Source organism: Harpia harpyja, chromosome 18 (assembly GCF_026419915.1).
Source record: "Harpia harpyja isolate bHarHar1 chromosome 18, bHarHar1 primary haplotype, whole genome shotgun sequence".
In the NCBI taxonomy this organism is placed as follows: Eukaryota; Metazoa; Chordata; class Aves; order Accipitriformes; family Accipitridae; genus Harpia; species Harpia harpyja.
The window spans coordinates 23,934,320-23,951,074 of record NC_068957.1 but is presented as its reverse complement, the minus strand read 5'-3'; the positions used below and the strand labels follow the sequence as shown (position 1 = coordinate 23,951,074).

Below are 16,755 nucleotides of genomic sequence, written 5' to 3'. Positions count from 1 at the left end.
AAGAACATTTTTAAACTTTTAGCACTTTACGGAAATTACTACTTTTGATTTCCAAGGACTTGTTTCACCATAAGAAGAAATAAAAAAGCAAGCCACTCGATGGCTATTTGAGGAACAACATTCAGATTTCAAAACTAGCACCCTGTGTGACAGAAGACTGCAATATATGCAATCAAGAGATAGATTCAAACAATAATAACTAGCACAGGCTCCAGGGCATAGCAGAGTGTGTCATTTACTTCAGACCCGATCCTTTAAACATCAGTCCTACGAGTAGTTCAGTGGAAAATAGATGGGACTGCTCATGTAAGTATAGACTACTCATACAAGGAAGTTTTCAAAGGCTCTGTGTTTTCTAAGGTGCTGAAAAATGCATATCAAGTTTAGTAAAACTAAAAAAAAAAAAAAAAAAAAGAGGAAAAAAAAGAATCTCTTGTAATAAGCCAAATTGTCAGAGAGATGTCAGGGTTAATTTTTAAAGGCACATTTCCCTCCAGCAACAATTCCCTTTAATTATTTCAATGTGAAACACATTATCAGACATGTTCGTTCCCTGTTCCCAGCTCGCAGTGGCTGACACAAGATAGGTACAAGATGTTCAATCTCCTCCGCTGATGCTCGCACACATAGGTGCTGGGTAGCCTGGTCCTTGCTGGCTCCACTGGGAGGAGAGGGTGGGCAGCACCTGCGGCACCTACACCCTCCAGCTCCTCGTCCTCAACTTCTGGGGCCGCCACCTCGTAGCCACGACACCAAAACGTGGGAGGATACGGTTGAGAAAAAGCGGTCGGATTTCAGACTACGGCCCTTGACACGTGAACAGGCACCGAGCCTGTTGTCAGGTAACCGTAACACACGTGACAGCCTTCCAGTGTATTTGCATGGGAATTTCTCCAGATTTTTTTTTTTTTTTTCCACTTTGAGGTTTAATAGTCATGTGGAATAGATAGCACAAATCGGGCAAAGTCCAGTGAGGAGGCTTCTGGGCTGCTGCAGGATATGGTTGCATAGCACACTTCTCCAGGAGTTTATGAGAAACACTTTATGTTCTGCCCCAGTAGTAAGGGACACTGTTCAGGGACCCAAAATGAAATATCAGCTCAAAAATATGAGTGACCATGGTTTCAAATTTAGATGCGTAGAAGAAACCTTGATCTAATGAATCGGTTCAGTGTCACAAATCAGCAGTTTTGATCAAGTATTTCAGATGGTGAAGGTGGGTTTTCTATTTTCTAACATAACTTTAACCTTGAGAGACACATTTAAAGTTCTTAAATATGCCAGCAGTCACACTGATCTATTCAACCCTCATTTTGGTGCGAGGAAAGTCTGATCCTTTTCTTGAGAAGGAAGGCTGGAAGGGAAGAGGCTTTGGACCAACTCTACCAGATCGGCTGTAATCTAATGGTCTTTTTTATACCACCTACAGTAAAACTCACTATATAGCTAGTCATAAGATTAAAAGCTTTTCAAGTTGCTATCTTGGGAAATTTCTTTCAAGGAAATTACTACAAAGCCTTGTTTTAGTGTGTTCCCCTACTGTGCGTCCTACTGTGTTTTTTTAATAAGGAAAGCTATCCATCCATAGAGGTGTATCCTGTTCTCCATGCTTGAGTGTCTAACAGCAGGCACATACAGTAGACACTCTGATGTTTTGCCTCTTTAATTTTCACTCCATAATGTTGGTGCCTGGTTTTCCTGACTGCACCTTCAGAGCAGTTTAATTATGGGCGTGCACAGAATTTTGAGAGGGGATTTTCAGCAACAAGATTCAGATGTTAGGAACAAGTTTAATACACAAAGATATTCAGAATTTTTTACCATAAACTAAAATCCTGCTACACAGTTATCACAGGACGGAAGGCGTGATAAAATTACCAAGAGAAAAAATACAAATACTTCATGACTAAAACTGAAAAGGGTATAGAGATGCTTCATTTAGTCTTTAAGAGATGCTTCGTATAGATATAGAGAAGCTTCATATAGATGTAGAGATGCTCCATACAGATATAGACATGCTTTGTTTTAGTCTTTAAACAGACAACCGTATGCTAAATATGAAAGTATGGCAGATACATCACCATGCTTTCAGGCAAATAGGACACAGTCATAGGTTTCCACACTCAAACTCCCAACCAAATGAAAACAGCTCATGACACCGAATTTATTAGCCCAAGGATTTTACCAGTGATTTTGATGAATTTTTTTAAATCAAGTTAAGCAGCTCCTCGATAAAAGGTTACTGTACCACTCAAATATCAGACTTGAAACGTTTTTTTTTATAATAACGGGCCAGGTACCGGGTTATAAATGAGCACTGCTCCATTGACTTCAGACAGGGTATGAAAATTGGTTCAATGGAGCACCATCAGTTCTCACCAGCTGAGTATCTGTCCCTCTAATCACAACTAAAAAGATTTTCTTAGTCAATTAAAGGCTTGAAGCCTTTACTCACTCACACAAAATCCCTGTTGAAGTCGGTGCTAACAATGCATTCATTTAAATCTTAACAAACTGCAGTACACGCACTGCCTGGTGGCACAGCCAGTGCTATATATTGAAATACGCGCTCCCGCCATCCTGAGGCATTGATGGAGCAATACGTACCATTCCATACTGTCTCACGTGGCCCAGAATAATATCTGACTACCCTCCGATTCTGACACGTTTCTTTAGTAACTGACAAAAAAATTAGCACATTCATTATTTTTGCTAACAGGAGTATGAGCTATATGAAGAAAACATGTACCTATGCTGACAGAATGGGAGTACTTTAATTTCCAAATTACATACATAAATAAATCAAGCCATATAACCTGATAAATGAAAGATTATGAAAATAGTAATATCCTGCAAAATCTTGAAAGGCATCATAATTCCTCAAACAATTATCTTCTGTCATATTTGTGAGTAGCCCATGTAGTTCAAGAACAGAAAATACAAATGTGCTCCTTTAAAATTCATGAAACCACTCATTCTGTCATAAAAGCAGGCATCTTTCATGGCTACTTATTTCACACAGTCTCATAACTAATACTGACAGATACTTGGAATGCAAAAAAAAAAAAATGAGCACTGGACAAAGAGCACGAGCTGCTCAATTCTTACATTTTAATGCTTAAAACAGAAAATAAAATCATATATTATATACCACTACAGAATCCTGGTATAATTAAATTAAAATTTGTAGATAAAAATGAGATTGTACAAAGACTGGTGGTACACTGCTACCAGGATTGGGCTGTGCTGCATCCATGACAACAGGATGGAAGGTTGCTTTTAATACTATTATCTTACATACCCACAGCTGAATGCTAATGCAGCTATACTGAGGAAATCAAGTTTCAGATCTGTATCCACTGAACTTACATCCACTAGGCAGGGAGTTTAAAAGCCAGGCTAGCATACAAAGACTAATATTATAGCTCTGTCAACTCCCCAAAGGTCAGATATTTCAAAAGGTATACACAAATATTAATTGTCAGGTAGTTCTGTACTGAAGACCAGAACTGAGGCAAAAATCAGGTTTTGTGACCGTAATTTTCTCCCAATTTTATTTTATAAAATGGAGGTGCAGAAGAAAACAAAGATTAACTCAGATCAGGTTATGTTCTCAACACTGACACATGATGATGATGCTTCTTATGAGCATTGCCTCAAAAAGGATTTTACCTGTTTTCCTCAATGAAGGAGATAGATAGAAAATGTGTGGGAAAGCAGCCGGGCAGCCTTATTTTCCAGCAGATACCAACAGTTCAATCTACTCGTCCTTATCCCAGCTGGAGGACACAGCTCCCAATCCTAGCCTGCCAAGGAACCTCTGCTCTATCCAGAGGAACAGCAAGCGTTCCCTCGGGCACCTCCGTATCTGCCCAGTCCCTTCTACAGACATTGTCTCCAACTTCGCAATTCATCGTGTTCTGGTTTTAAAAATACAGTTTGCTATAAAATCATTTAAACAAAACCCAAGTTACTATTTTGGGGGGGGCAACTAGCTTAGTATTTCCAAAATAAAAGAATTCTGAGCTGTCCTGTAAAATCAACTCATCTCTTCCTCGTTGGGGCCGACGAAATCAAAACAGTCCAGTAAGTCCCCAGGCAAAGAAGCCGCCTTGTTCTACCAGAAGCAATATCGTGTGACTGGCAACACTGATCCACCTACCAGAAGGCGAAGACAGCCTCACAAACACTTTAGACTCTCCTTTGTGCACAGGTAATTTTCAGACATCTTACGCTATCTATTTTTCCTTCTCCAACCCACTACACATCTGGATGGAGAACTCCAGATTATTTGAGCTACTGCAGATTATTTGAGCTACTGACCACTTTCCTACAATAGGCTGTAAGCCGTTGTTACCCAAATCCAGATCCAACTTACTTATAAAACATTGGCTCATATGCTGTCATACCCCGTACAATTCATTTTTATGTGCAGTACAAGGCTGTTGCAGCAAACTCTTGCTCTGTCGTGCTCTTGGTCTATCTCCTGTCATAGTCAAGTGTGTGGACATTCTGGCAGGTAAAAATGCCCCATTTTTTTGTGAATGCATTCTTAGAGTTACTATACATGAAATAACATGATAAAATAAATAATATATAAATAAATAAAATAAATATAATAAATAATCTGAACCAATTGAACTAAAATAATAAGAAGCGGTACTTCTGGTGAAGGCTTCTCAAGTCCATAAGGTGTACTTGCAGGAGACCAAGACAGCTATCATGGAAATGAGGGTTCACTAACAAAGCGCTGCAGAAGTGCAGTTCCCAAGAGTTGTTTTTTTTTCCCCTGTGCAGAGAACCCTTTCTCTTCAAAAGCGTGGCTTCAGTGGGGCAGCAAAAAGACGCTTCATGTAAGGAAAAGTAAAAGGTGGCAAGAACGGTCACAATGATGAAAGCATTGGCCTCTAAGTGGCAGAATGACAAAAAGTTGTAGCGCTTTATGATATTGTAATTGAAAAAAGTATTAAGTTGTTAGTGGAAGTGTATTTAAGAAAAGCCCCACACGTGGATGTAATAGAAAATTAATCCTCAGAGCCCAGAAAGTCCCTGAGGATGTAGAACCCATCATGAAGTTACCTCCTGTCCCAGATTTTCTTGTTGCTTTCCTCTGCTGACAACAGTTGTCTTTTCATTAGAGTATTTGATATCAATTTACTCAGACACGAGGGGCAAAAAAGGATTTCACTTTCTTCATCTGAAAGACACTGATCCACAGAATTAGTACTTTGAACAGATGCCAGAGTAAAATAGTGACAGATTTTCTAAACTAATAACCACAGGTGGCCACAGCAAATTGTCCAAAGCCTTTCAGGGCTGCCCAGGCAACTACGACTCTCCTGAATTTCTGATGATTCTGGTACAGACAACATCCCTGATTGCAAAGGTGTCTCCTTCCAGCTAGCTCTTGCTGTGGTTCATGTTTCTAAACTAACCCCAGAAAGAAATGTCACCATTTTTAATGCCCTCTTTCAGATAATGCCCATCCTCCTGCAGCAGAGAATGCAAGGGAGCAACTGCTCTAAGTGCATTTTCAGATTAAAAGCTCTCAAAAGAGGTTAGCCTCCATTTGGGCATGTATTAAGCATTAAATTAACTTCACATGATGCAACAAATAACCTCAGGAAGGGTGTCTACCTCGCCTAATTTGACAAAAGATAGTGCAAAACGCCCGGAGAAGCCGTGACCCAGTTGGCAGAAGGTTGTCACACAGCTTATTTCCAACTGACTTGGCACCTGGTGAAACCCCTGGGTCACCCCACAGACAGTGTGAAACTTTGCCCACTTAGAAATGTTCTCACGGACTTTGGCTCATTTCTTTTTCAAACCTTGATTATACCGAGGCTTTATCACAGAAGCCCTTACAAAAAATGAACTGCCCCGAAATGAATGGTTCTGCACTCACAAGGGATCTGATTTAGGGGCTCAGGTTAGAGCCCGGTCACCCGGTAGGAGCCGTGGCAGGGGAAGAGCCTCGGCTCATCCATCACGGATCAGCGCTCCTCACTCTGCCTCCTGCACGCTCAGAGTTCGGCTTAAGCAAGAAGCTGACTCCGCAATTGAAGAAACGCTTCTGGACCTGCAGCAAGCAGATCTTTTGCTTTGCTACAGCCAGAAGCAACCTAAATTGGATATCTAAAATTAGACAGCATGAATTTTTCTCCTAAGCATCACTGCATCTTGGTGGAAGAGTGGAAAATGAAGGTGAAACCCCGAGAGCACCAGAAACAAACCCCTCTGTTTATCAGCAGGACACCTACACCACGGGCACGGGAGCCTCTGTACTCAGCACATCACTGACCTACGATGATCCCTCACACGCAGCAAAGATCTGTCAGGGTTTGGACTCGATGAGGCTTCTAATAAGGTACAAAAAAATGTTATTTTTATCAGAAGACCTGGGGATCAAGCGGAGATAACCAATTTATTCCAACAGAAACCAACGCATCACCTGAGAATACTTGCATAGAAGGTTTCTCTCCAAAAACAGAGAGCACAAGGAAAAGCAAAAGCACCGGTTATTGCTGTCCCCCCCATCATTTTTTATCATATTATTACTTTGATGCTCAAATGAGCGTCCCCACTCTGAACCCCCCCCCTCTCAGGGCAGGTGCACTGTTAACCCGGTCCAAGATGCGAAAACCAGGCTGCAAACCTGCGAGACGCCGAACAGAGCTTCCCCTCTGATCTTCACCTACTTCATTGCCTTCACGGCAGCTTCAGCAAAGACTGAACACAAACCCCTGCTTTCTGCCCACAGGGGAAACCGTAAGCACTCATATTTTATCCCGCAGTCATTTTGCAACATGGACAACACCCAAAAACATTAATCCGGCTTCATTCAGATGAAAAGCTTTTGTTTTCACGAGCAGCCCTGATCTGGGATGGGATCCAAGGGCAGGAGAGGGAGCGATGATCCCAGTAGTCGTCCCCACCCCACGGGCACAGGACGCTCCCTGGGATGCTCAGACCAGAGGTACGGGGCTGAATCCATTCCCAGCCCCGAGTATTTTGACTGCCAGGCAGGGCAGGAAAAATGCACAGCAATTAAATGTGTTCGGACACCGCATTTGGGAGATTTCATTTCAGCCTCAGTTTCTTCCGCTGAACATTAGACTTGGTACTTTTTCCAGTCAACTCTGGTTTTTAGGAAAAAAAATGAAAGACTAAAGAAATTCAGCCACTTTTAAGAAGAAAATTTTGGAGAAAGTTACTAATTATGTTTTGGAAGCCAGTCCAAGTGGTTGGAATAAAAATGCTCAAACCAACTTAATACTTCCTGTATTTGAATAATTTGGGTAAGCAGGCATATAATATTCTGAATATTTTTATTGGATGCTTTAAAAATAGATATATATGCCTATGATCTTTAGTATTTACTTCAGAAAAATTTTGAGGTCATATTGTTGTTTATGAAAAAAAAATCATAATCTCTCAGTCCAATAGTTTTCCAGTTGTCAGCAGTTAATGCTGCCTTCAACTCAGGCAGACGGTTTTCATTTAAAGCGATCACTCTCACATTTTACTCTTCTTTTCCTTAAACAGATATTCCTGTTTTGCCAAAGACACACCAAAAAAAAAAAATTTGTATTTCTATTACTAATACAGAAGTTTTACAAGACAGGGAAGTTATGGGTGAGGTAGTCAGCCGCCCGGGCTGATGCTGAGTACCTTTGAAAAATGCCCACCATAAACATAACACTGACACGGTTACAGCATCATAAAATCACAGAGTCAAATCCTGTTAACGTGAAAATGCTAAAGTTAGTCATCTATCTGTGTCGGCAAAGCCAGTCACTTGTTGCTGTGCGGTACCACACTCCAATTACCGGAGCTCAGCCTTCCCGGCCGTGCTTCTCTTCCCTTCCCTGCATAGCTGAGGAGCCCTGGGGTTTGAGAGGTAAACTCAACCTCCACCCGATGACTTCAGATACATATTTCCCATTTTTGACCAGGTCTCTCTTTTCCCAATAATTGCCTGGCAGGCTTTCTCTCGGCAGCGTTTGCAGGGTGGAGCAGGGCTTTCCCTCCTCCTCCGGCTCCCTGGCAAACAGCCCATCTGGCATCCATGTGACAGCGTTTGCTATGTGGGATCTGGCAGAAAAATGCCACATTACCAGTAGCAATCACGGCCGTAAACAGCACAACGACACACAAAGAAATGACTTCCAGATTATTTTTTTTTTCCGCCCCCCGAGATGTGAAGAAAGCGTATGTATAAAACATCGTAGGGTTTTTTTTTTTTACTGCAACTCGCAGTGGTGATAATATAGCATGGGTCTGCAGTAATATGTTTTCTTTAAGCCACCCGTTCCCCTCCGAAGGCTTAACACCGCAAGGTCTCGCCTAAGCTCGGCTCCCAGCTGCATCGCTGAAGGTACTCGATGCATAATGCTTCGTAGCGTATGAGCTAAAGAGCAGGGAGAATACATTTGCTATAGCCAAGTTACCCCAGCTGAGAGCTGTTTGGGTTTAATATATACCCTTTAGGATTCTCTGCATTACAGGGGGAAGGGAGCTATATAAACAGACTTGGGGAAAAAAAAAAAAAAATGCATTGCTCACATTTTTTAAAAGTTGCCTCAGGCAGTTATAAGTTACATAAAGTTGCTCCCGTTCCTCTTGTAGTTACGGCAAAGTTATCTAAGGTGACTAGCATAAAGTGACAACTCCTAACTTGGAAAATAAACGTTCCTGTATGGGGCCTTTTCACGTACACAAAAATCAGAATATAACCGACAGCCCACAAACTAAGACATGACTTCAAAAGTTCATTGTAATCATGAAGGTTATTCTAAGATTTTTTTTTTTGAAATATACAAAACATCTCTACTTAAAACCAGAGTAATTACTGGTAGATTAGCAGAGTCTGAAAGAAACTATTCTTGTTTCCAGTAGTTGTATTCATGGACTTCATTTAGCCTGACACTTGTGTAATAACGTGAATATTTAGCTTTTCTGAGTATTTATTCCCTACACTCATGACTTCTAGAAATCCTTCAAAATCTATCACATTAGAAAGTGAAGATAAAATGAGAGATATTCTAGGGAAAATTACTCCCTTTTCTTAACATTCTTCTTCCCCCCACACACACATTCTCGATTTCCCACACACATTTTTAAGGCACTGCAATGCAAGTTTTCAGGAGCTAAATCTACGAGAGAAATCTAAAAGAAAAGGTATTTTAAAACAATCAAGACAAAAATAAAAATCACCGCTAACTAAATAAAATGGTAAAAAGTTGTACATCTTCTGTGTCTTTTATGAGAGGGAGCGAGGAATGATTAAAAATGTACCAAGAGCCATGAATGCCATTTTACTGTCATTTCCTTTGATTAACCTTCACCTGACCTCAATCCCTAAGGCAATTTCAGTTTCTTTTTGTTCTTCCATTTAAATTCTTCAGTGGAGCAGGTGAGTACATCTCCGCTACTACAGAACATTCACGGAGAGCAGATTGGGTTTGGAGAGTATTTCATAGAAAATATTTGCTCTGGAGAATCATTCGCAAAAAACTTAACGGGGACAATAACAGGTCACATTTACTCCAAAGCTGGGATTTTTACAGTCCCCGTGGAATTATATAATGACTTTTTCTAGGTATGAGTTAAAACATAGTTGAGCAAACCACACCAGTTTACAGCAGAGCCGGACCTCGGTGCTGCTGGCCGGTACAGACTTACCAGCCCCGGCACGTTGGCAGTTCTCACCAACATCTCCGCTCTGCATCTGTAACGATGTCTGCTTCCACGTGAGTTATAAAACGTAACTTGCCCGCTGGAATGGGAGAAAAGCCAGCATGAATAAAAGCTTAAAAAATAAATTCTAAACTCTTTGCAGAAGGAATGGATCCAGCATTCAACATTTGCACAGAAATCTTATAGTACAATTCTTTCTTATTTTAAAACTCACTGTTTTTCAATGAGTCTCACGATCTTGGGGGTTGAGTAGAAATCATGAAATGTTGCATACTTAGACTCTGTTCTTCAAACTTTAAACTGTGTAACAAGAAAGGACAAACTGGGAAAGGGCAAAAAATATCTACAAAAATCGTGTAAGATCTGTAAAGTATGCCTGATGATGAAATGTTAAGGAAGTCTGACATATTTAGTTCATCAGAGACTGACTTAAGGCATGAGTCAATCCTCATCCATAAGAATTGAAATGATGCTGAGGCTTCTGATAGCACATTTTTAATCTATCAGGAAAAGATATGAGTTTCCACAGTCAAATTAAGCCTAGAATCAAGGTGCGTACTTTTAGCTCTTAAGAACCACTACAAGCCACTGTACCAGCTTACTTTGGGAAGAAAAGATACTTCATCGCACATGGCCTTTATTATCGTTCCAAAAAATATTCTATTACATAAGCAGAAGCTATGGATTCAATGTAGGCTTTGCTCTTCATTGCTGTCAGCCAAATGTGTGATCTGACTGGATTCATAATATCTCAGTTCCATATTATTCACTCCAGATGAATTTTCAGGATTTAAAAAAAATTTAAAAATAAAAAAATTGTCCCGAGCTGTGACACAAAGCACCAACATTTCTTGCAAACTACCATCCAAAAAAGTTCAGTTTGGATCAACTGAAATTTACAAGCGTGAATTATTTTGAAATGCTTTATTTCTTCTGGCCTTTTTAATTTTCATTTTCTTGCTAGCCGTAGATAAAAAAAATTGAGACGAAACACAAACCTGTTGAGTTGCAAAATGCTAAAATCGACTACCATGGCAATTTCCAAACTTTACCGTTGTAAAGGAGGCGATTCATTTACTCCGATCCTCTCCTGTTAGTTTTATTCTCCACAAACTGGCACTGCCTGACGACATGAAGGAGTTGCAACAGAAGAGTCCTGTTAATCTCAGTCATGATCCTTTTCTGATCTTAAATATTTAATAACATTCATAAAACGATTAATATACACTATTAAAATTCAGCTAGCTTCAACTGCGTTTATGCAAGCTCTGCTTCCTTTTCGTTTCTAGGTACACCCGGCGAGTGATACCAGCTCTGCACGTTAGACTGGGTTCTCTAATCTGTGACAGATCCTGCGGTTTTTCCGCTACAACATCTCCACTGAGTTCTCTAGTAAAATGGCCAGCTCTTCAGTGAGAGATGTACTCACCTGATAGAGTGCAATACTTAAATGGAGGAACAAAAGGATCTGAAACTGCCTTAGGGAGGGAGGTCAGGTGAAGGTTAATCAAAGGAAATGACAGTTCGATGGTATGCACGGCCCTTGAGATTACATATGTGTATTTCGTTGGGAAATATTTAACTGTTTTACCTCTATTTAGGAAGAAACCAAAATAAAGTGCATATATGAAGAAAAATGCAGAAGAACCCATAGGTGCCTCTTAGCCCAGTAGAGCTCGCATTGGTGGGATGCAAGCCGGCCAGCTGAGAGGCGGACAAAGTCAAAAGATGACAACTCTTCATGTGGTTTCACTACTGCAAAATGTTTCACTACCGCAAAATGTTTCACTACCGTAAAATACAGCACAGTAGCTGGGGAGCTAGGGGAAATTCAATAAAGCTGTCGTTTACCTTGCTCCCATATTTATCCCCAATATTTAGTAGTCTTCTCCCAAAATGGGTGCTGGAGCTAAGGAGGGAAAACTACAGCTGGAAAATACTGTAGGAGCCTACAGAAACTCATTTGTGTCTTGTAATGAACATGGTTTGGCCACGTTCCTGCCTCATTTGCATTTCCTTTCCAACAATTTTCATGCACTTGGATTTTTACTTTCAATAGTACTTTCAAAAACTGATTTTAAGCTTGCATGCATGTAGAAAGGGATTTTTAAATACACTCACCTCAAATCATGGAATTTATTCTAGTATTTGTCCTCAATTAATTGGGGTGTTAAACCAATACCACATGACTCATCAATCACAAATAAGTAACACACCCTGAATTCTGATTTCTAGTTTTGATTAAAAAAAAACAACTAGTCAATAGAAGTCATGAAAAATTTTGACAACTATTTTTTTTATTCTTCCCACAGAATAAAAGGCAAAATTCACTGAATGAATTATTAATTATGAGTTATTCATCCAGCTCTACTAAAAACTAATCTGTTTCTTTTTTTAAGCATCAAAAAGGTCTTTCAAATAGAAGTTGCAATAATGAAATATGGCAGCAGATCTTGAAATGTGCCCTTACCCAGTCTGCAGATACATAAAAGGTTACAGTACCAGAGTTATTAATCCCCCATCACTCTGGCAATTGATTTTGAACACAGTCTGTTGCAGTCTTTATAATACAAGATCATAAATGTTCAAAACTAATGTATTGCTCTTTGTTCCACCTGGCAAAAATACACTGTCAAATTGAGTTGCGTTGACACAAAGATGCAGATGAGTATTTAAGCCTTATTCTTATCCACATTTGTAAATTTGTTTGCAATACCTGTTTGTGGTTAGAAACATTCACAAAGGAGCAAAGAAAGAGGAAGAGATTACACCGTCTTTAATCAATGGGAAATATTTGCGCAAATAGCAATAGGTATTTATTTTAAAATTACTAGGGAAGAGTCATTATTTAAATTTGTCACCATTGGTATTTTTGGTTTGCGCTCTGTTCCCTGGTGTCTGTCAGATTTTCAAAAGTACACATGTAAAAGCACTTGCTCTATACGCATATTGACATACATGCCAGGCAAGGATTCCCCACAAACCAATGAGGGATATGCAAAACCTTTCATCCTACACGTTTGGGGGGGGGGGGTTTAAATTACTAATTTCTAAGCCTGAACCAATTCCATTCATACTGAAAATTCCTGAACTTGCCTTTTCTGTATGCGGCAGTTGCCACCGCTCCTGCCCGTGCCAGAGAGTACAAACCTCCACAGAGGGACAAACCAGAAAAGGAGGGGAGGAGGGCAAAAAGGGAGAAAAGGATCCACTTTACACTGACGTAGCACATTCATTTGTAAAGATGAAGGTTGTTTTTAAGGATCAAAAAGAATATATTGCAAGGAAGTTTATTTTAAGAATAAAATCCTGTCCCGTAGACCGAGCATTCCATAATGAATGAATTACAAGTTTTCTAAAGCCTACCACTGAAGCCGGGAACCGAAACACAAAAAAAATCGAGACGGGGAAGAAAAACAGAAGAGCGTTTCAACATCAGAAACTGCCTATCCAGAAGTCTCCGTTTCTCATAGTCTCCAAAGTATTTTTTCTCTGTAGAAAGACGAACCCATAAAATTACCATTCTTTTCAAAATAACCACATAATACTTCTTTAATAACACTTTTCATTCTTACATATTTTACAGTCCAAGAATATAAACTTCATCTTTCCATTATCTAGCGGCAGAATCATTTAATTGTCCTGGCAAGTTTACTCCTTTTGAATTATTATTTTTTACCACGATTATGAAGGAGAGCTATCTGACTGCATGCTAGAACTGCTGCATTCATGACTTGTAGACATCTGTATGATATTGAAATTAATTTCCAGCATAAAACAGTTAACAGAATAACCCTAGATAAAGGCAAGTATAATACTAATTTCATTCTTTTTGTTGTCAATGTTGTAAAGTCCATTGCTCAAGTAAAGAGCACTATTCCGAGCCAGATACAAATTAATTTTACCATTCTTCAAGTACGAATTTTAAAAGTCAACTAAAGGCTACAACAGCTTTGAAACATTTCAGTGATTGTTTTAATTACCTATCACACAGCTGTGAGACACTGCAAAAGGGAGGGGTGGAGAGAGAAGGGAGAACAACACCTGGTGTATTAGCAATTGTTTTTCTGACATAAAGAAATAAAAATAGTTTCCAAGCTCTCAGACCCACGAAAAGCTCAGCAAAGTCAACACGGATTTTTTTGGTCAGGACATTAACGTGGTATTTTTATTCTGGGCTACGTGTTTTTATTCTGTCAATAACTACTTTCACTGTTAAATAAAACCACCAAATCTCCAAACATTAAATATATGAATTCTGACAGCTTCTAAACCTTGCTTTTCAACCCAAAGTTCACGAACACGCTACAGTAAGTTGCTAAAGGCACACACGGGGCTTCTTTCTAGGGTCTCGTTCTCTAGCAAAAAAAGCTCGCTGCGCTTTTACTGCAACTACACAAAAAAGGCATATTTTTTTGTCATTCCGACCCTTAATAGAATTGGGATCTAGAGGCTATTAGGACTTCTGATGGCCTTTGACACGCTGGCTTCCAGCACCTCAGCAATCAGTCAGTGCGGGGGTAACAAAAGGCCACTCCAACGTACAGTTGTCATCCCCACGCTACATCTGTTGGCCATGCTGTTAGGAAGTGTTGACCCCATCATTTCACCGTAAACACTGCCGAAATCAACAACAACAAAAACAGAAATGAAAAAGGAAACTGGATGTCAGAAGTCAGGTCAGCACATTTTATTTGCACATGTGTCAGTAAAGATAGAAGGAGTCACTGAATTGAATTAAATCAAAGCAAACCTGCTAATTAAAACAGCTAAAATTATGTTTGTGAAGATGTGTGACTGGTTTCCTGCTTATCTGCAAATAAGCCTCCCCATAATATAAACATGTTTCTAGCTCCACTTCATTTATAATAAGTCTTTAGGCAGATTGTAATTAGTATTTTGAGTTTCTGATAGAAGATCTATTGTGCTACTGGAGAAATATTTTTCCTGACCATCAAAATACTTATTATTTCAGCTTCACTCTCAAGGGTTCTCACCTGTTCTTCTCATGCTGGTCGAAGTCTTGTATCCAATTTATCTGAATCAAATTGTTTGGGTATGTGTCTGAATACCATCATCTTCATAATGTATTGCTTGTAGTTAACCACAAATGCGGGCATTGTATTCAACTCCACCTACAAGCCAAACCAGAAATTATTACCAGTTTTGCTTGGATTTATTCTGTAGTTTGTTTTTCATTCAACGTTGAACGAACAATCAAAACGATCACGTTAGGGAGTAGAACGGGGTCAAAACAGAAGTTTTGCACAAGAATGATACTATTTACAAAAATCAACTTTTTCTTTCTGTTTCACTTATTCCCAAGTTCACAATGCATAATTTTATACAAACCCAATTACATAGTTCAGTGATTTACTGGCAAAGCTGGCCAGGAGAAATTATCTGGCTTTAGCTAATGTGTATGCCTATTTACAATCAAAACAAATCCATAGAAAAATTGCAAAATGGCCACAAAATAATAATAAAAAAAAGTCAAGTCAGAAATGCCTCAGAAGTGATACAGTATGCAAGCTGAAAAAAGTTCACCTCACATTAGGATTTCACCGGATAGCCGATAAACCGTGGTTACGAGTGTGGATTCAGTCTTTCAGATCATGCACTATTTATTTATTCCAGTATTTAACTTTAAGCATGTATGGAGTTTCATTGGCTTGGAAAGCATGCTGTTTCCTTTTTGCCCTTTTCATAATTTTTTGAAGGATTAGTTTGCACAGTTAACGGATGCATGGACTGACTTCAACAGGATTACTCAGATGTTTACAGTTACCCATGGGTTGAGCAGGTTTTTTAGATTCAGGGCTATAAGGCATTAGGCCACAGAGCTGCATGTGCATCACATTAACGAATGGCTACGCAAATGGAGTGTGATCTGATACTGGTATCTTGAACATGAAAATTGTAACCAGTAACACTGCAATAATGTCTGTGTATTACTTATGCTGACAAATATCTTTTGCTTTTGTTGAAACATTTCTGAAACAATAAAGAATGCCTTGGGAGGAGCACAGGCTCTTTTTTACATAGTTTGGATAAAGTGAAATTTCTATGCCAAAAATATAAATGAAACATTTATCATTTTTTAATTGCACAACAAATAATTTCAGATTATTGTATATATTTTGCCTGGAATGACCACCAGGCACAACTCCTAGTCAGAGATTTTGTTGGACGTGGCCCAGAGTTTATTTACTCACTTACCTCAAAGTGACCGCCTCCTAAAAATACATCAAATTGCAAATATGCTAAACCCCAAATTTTGCTGTAATTGCATATGCCAGCACTAAGTCCTACATCAATAAGAAACCCCACTGATGTCAGCATGACTTGTGACAACACAAGATTTCCCTCCCCTCAGAACAGCTATAAAACTGGATCCTTGGTGAGTATATTTGAATAACGTGGATTATATATGATTAAACAGATTTGGATTAAATCACCGCAATGGGCTGTCTTATCAAGAACATACTGTCGGAACCACATTGATGTGCAGTAATCAAGGTGACTTTATAGACTTGTTACAACCCAGAGCAAACTCTGATCAACTTCAGTGGAGGAGGATTCCTTTTTACTCCGCAAAGATCAGGCTGCAAGATGTAAGGAGTTAAAATGCTGCTTTCCTGATGAATAGTTTTCATGCCTTAAAATTATGATTCAGGCAACAAAGAGCAATCTTTCTTGCAGGGGAAGCCAATCTCAGCTAAACTCCTTGAGCTCTGTTTCATTCATCAGGATGGAAAATACGGCTGGCTGTGCCTTCTCCTAGCATGCAAGAAAATCCAAATAAAGGAGAACAACATCTGAATAAAGAAATCCGCCAAAATCCCACCCAATCCAAGTGTGCCCTTCACCGCATTATCTCACCTAATTGTTAAAAAATGCTCTGAAAATTGCTATGAAAACTTACTTTTTATTACTACGGTTAGTCTTCATTTAACCCACAAATACAGCCTATCGTTTCTTGTATAAACGTACAGTAGGGTTAACCATAAATGACAGAAACAAATTTCTCCCTCGTTGGAGTAGCGAGGATACAGC

The 16,755-nt window shown here is 39.4% G+C and overlaps 1 long non-coding RNA gene across 8 annotated transcripts in view; it reads right to left on the bottom strand.

Moving 5' to 3' along the window:
* The window catches only part of LOC128153881 (uncharacterized), an 88,074-nt gene that overhangs the window by 48,143 nt on the left and 23,176 nt on the right, over positions 1 to 16,755 (bottom strand). For 7 of the 8 annotated variants that reach the window (XR_008239134.1, XR_008239133.1, XR_008239132.1 and 4 more), the window contains exon 2: positions 14,697 to 14,834. The exons of the other annotated variant lie outside the window; for it this stretch is intronic. This is a non-coding gene — a long non-coding RNA (uncharacterized LOC128153881). The remainder of the gene's footprint in view (positions 1 to 14,696; positions 14,835 to 16,755) is intronic. 8 annotated transcript variants of the gene reach the window in all.